The sequence below is a fragment of the Mandrillus leucophaeus genome, unplaced genomic scaffold, assembly GCF_000951045.1.
Source record: "Mandrillus leucophaeus isolate KB7577 unplaced genomic scaffold, Mleu.le_1.0 Scaffold231, whole genome shotgun sequence".
Classification (NCBI taxonomy): Eukaryota; Metazoa; Chordata; class Mammalia; order Primates; family Cercopithecidae; genus Mandrillus; species Mandrillus leucophaeus.
The window spans coordinates 694,751-698,551 of record NW_012102377.1 but is presented as its reverse complement, the minus strand read 5'-3'; positions in this window follow the sequence as shown (position 1 = coordinate 698,551).

The window sequence follows — 3,801 nt, the reverse complement described above, 5'->3', positions numbered from 1 at the left end:
CAAGCAGCCCACAAAGGGGCTCGGGAGAGGCCGCTCTAATCCAAGCGGACCGGCAGCCAGCAGAGGGGAAACGGCTCTGTTCAGCCGCTCAAAGACCCCGCATCCTGCACATTCTGATCACGGCCTGCAAATGGCGTGAGGTGGGCCTCGGAGGTGGGGGTTGGGGCCCCCGCCCTTGCCTGGCCTCTTGGGGATTGAGATGGGCTGTTGGCAGCCCCTTGGCAACAGCCATTCAGACCAGGGCCCTGGCTCCTGGCCAGGCTCTCGCCCGCCCCTTGCACTGGGCCTCATTGTGTCCAGGTGGCAAATGCCTTCTCGCCAACTCTCCTTCAAGGTTTAGAGAGGGGGTGGGACAGTGGAAGAGGGAGAAGGGGAAGAATGAGTAGGAGGCCTTCTGCCCCCTGCCATTCCCCCTCCCCCACAGGCCAGGGTCTGCTCCTCCTCTGGGTTTGGTGTTATATTACAGACACTGGTGAGTCACTGGCAGCCAAACACAGAAGTACTGTTGCTTACACAATTACTCTTCAAACAGTAACAAACAATTTTCATTACCCAAGTCAGATCGAATCATCTGCCTGGCCATCCTGCCTCAATCCCAGCCCCACAGAGGGACCCAAAGCCTCACACTCTGCCCATTCTGCTCTGACAAAACCAGCCTTCAATTTGTCCCAGCCTAGGGATAGGGACAAAGCTCTTCCTCTGATCCCTGCTTGAAGCCGGATCAGCTGCACGGCTATCAAGACTGTCAGGAGAAATAGGGAAGCCACAAGCACCTATGCAGCCTGGGGACCATCAGATCTGGGGTGACATGTTACTCAGCACCTGTGTGAAGAAGGCATTCAAGAGTTTGGAGGACTCTATTGCCAAGTTTAGAAGGAATCCAACAAGATAACCCTGGCTCCATACCAAAGTATTCACTGGCCTCAAATAGAGTGTCAGTACTTGACATTTCTTTATTTAATCTTTTTTGGCCAGACAGTTTTTTCAACCAGGAATGTGTAAGCTATTCCGAAATGTCTGTATAAGAGGCCAGTCACCCTCATTACTGGGATTTTTCCACCACGTCTCTTTTAGAAAAGGGTCTGTAATATTTTATATTTATTTCTTAACGGTGGAGCATTTTAAACGCATATTTACATTTATAATCTTGATTGAACTTCAAAATAACTCTGTGAGGATGGGCAAAACAAGGGTTGTCAGGGCCTAAAGATGAGGAAAAGGTGGCTCAGAGAGGTTCAGCAGCCTGTGCAAGGTCACAGAATGGGCGAGTACTGACGTGCTTCAGCACTTTGTACCAGGACACGTCCTCCGCATCTCCACAGCGTGCTGGCATTCCAGGACAGCTCAGCCACAAATCTACCTTTCCAGTGGAACATCCTTCTCCCTTCCACGTATGAAACTGTACGAAGCACTGTGAGCTTTTGAAGACTCTAGTCTAGGCTAAGAAGGATCCTCTCTCAAGAAGATTCCAACCCAACAGTCATTGAAGTATATGTTTCATCATCTCCCAAACCAAAGACATATACCTTTTGTCCCTTTTAAAAGCTTAGGTAAGGAATGTGTTAAAAGTCTGCCTGTTGCCGGGCACGGTGGCTCACGCCCGGTAATCCGAGGAGGGCGGATCACGAAGTCAGGAGATCGAGACCATCCTGGCTAACACGGTGAAACCCCGTCTCTACTAAAAAACACACAAAAAAACTAGCCGGGTGAGGTGGCGGGCGCCTGTAGTCCCAGCTACTCGGGAGGCTGAGGCAGGAGAATGAGGTGAACCCTGGAGATGGAGCTTGCAGTGAGCTGAGATGGCGCCACTACACTCCAGCCTGGACGACAGAGCGAGACTGCATTTCAGAAAAAAGAAAAAAAAAAAAAGTCTGCCTGTCCAGTTACATGGTGGACATAATGAAATGAGAAAAATGATTGTTTGCATCCCTTCCACTATAACATGGTAACATCTAGGGACTGGCAAGTGGTAAAGCAAAGTCCATTCACCTTTCTTACTCCTCACCACCTCCCATACCTAAAGGGCTGTTCATTTTTTAAAATCCATTTTATTTCTATAAATTTTGAGGTATGATTCATACACTATGAAATGCATACCTGCCTGGGTGTGGTAGCTCATGCCTCTAATCCCAGCACTTTGGGAGGCTGAGGCAGGTGGATCACCTGAGGTCAGGAGTTTGAGACCAGCCTGGCCAACGTGGTGAAACCCCATGTCTACTAAAAATACAAAAATTAACCAGGTGTGGTGGCACATACCTGTAATCCCAGCTACTCTGGAGGCTGAGGCAAGAGAATCACTTGAACCTGGAAGGTGGAGGTTGCAGTGGCAGGGACTGCAGTGAGCTGAGATTGTGCCACTGCACTACTCCAGCCTGGATAACAGAGTGAGATCCTGTTTCAAAAAAAGAAAAGAAATGCATAGCTATTAAGTGTACAGTCTGACAAGTTTTGACAAATGTATACCTACATCCAAATCAAGACACAGAACATTGCCATCACCTCCGAAAGTTCCTGGATACCCCTTTCCAGTCAACACCACCCCAAGCCTCCACTGTCCTAATTTCTATCACCGTAGATTAGTTTATCCTGCCTTGAACATCAAATGGATGGAATCATATTATATGTATAATCTTTTGTATCTTTCTTCTGTCACTCAACATATCTGCCGGACTCATTCACATTGTGTCAGTAATTTGTTCCTTCTTATGAGAAGTATTGTCATTCATTCAGTTCTTAAAATCCAGCCCTATTACCACAGATTTGTCCCTCAAAATTCTTTTCATTTAATGTATCTTCTGCATGCTCCTTTCCATGCATATATCTCCTGCATATCTTCCTGGCAATCCTTGTAGTGAGGAAAATATGCAAGTGGACTATTTTATCTCTAGCCCTGTCCTTTTAGGTATGGGTGGCTCGCTCTACCTTCAGGAAAAACAGATAACCAGGCAGTCTTGCTTCAGAGTTTACAAATCTGGGTTTTCATTTCTTGTCTAGCACTTAACAGATGGGTGGTTTGGGGCAGGTGATTTAACCTCTCTGTGACTGTTTTCCCATTTGTAAATGTGGATAATAATACCTTCTTAATAGGGATTTGTGAGGACTAAATTATATTGTACATAAAATGTTTGGCACAATGAAAACTAATAACAGCCTCGAGCTGGGCTATAATAAACATCTTCTCCTGCTTCATTCACATACTTTCAGTTTTTGTAAGTCATATGATACAAATGGGTATATATTTTCAAAAGTTTTTAAAAGGAAGATTTCATATTTAGATTTAGAAAAGTCTGTCAGATATTTACTTAAAATAAGTAACTGTTATTTCCCAGGGAAAAAAAGTAAAGCATTCTGTCATTTATTCATTGCCAATTATATATCGAGTATTGACTATGAGAAGCTCTTCAAAAGAGTTAAAGACATAGCCCTAGCTTTTAGGATGTTTGGTTTGGGAAGAGTAATAAGATAAGCACAACACATTATAATACAAAGTATAGTAAATGATAATAATAATTAACATCCACAAATGTAGTGGTTAAGAGCACGGTCTCTGGAGTCATACTACATGGGCTCACGTCCCAGCTGTGTGATGTTGGGCAAGTTACTTAACCTCCTTGTGTGTAACCTCACCTGGAAAATGGGGCTAATAATACCACTTACCTAGCAGGGCTACAGTATCGGAAAAAAGTGGCCCAGAGTGTTTGAGCATCCTGTGCAAGGTCACAGAATGGGTGAGTACTGACCTGGTTCTGTGCTTTGTCCCAAGACACCACCTCCGCATCTCCACAGAGTGCTAGGCATTCC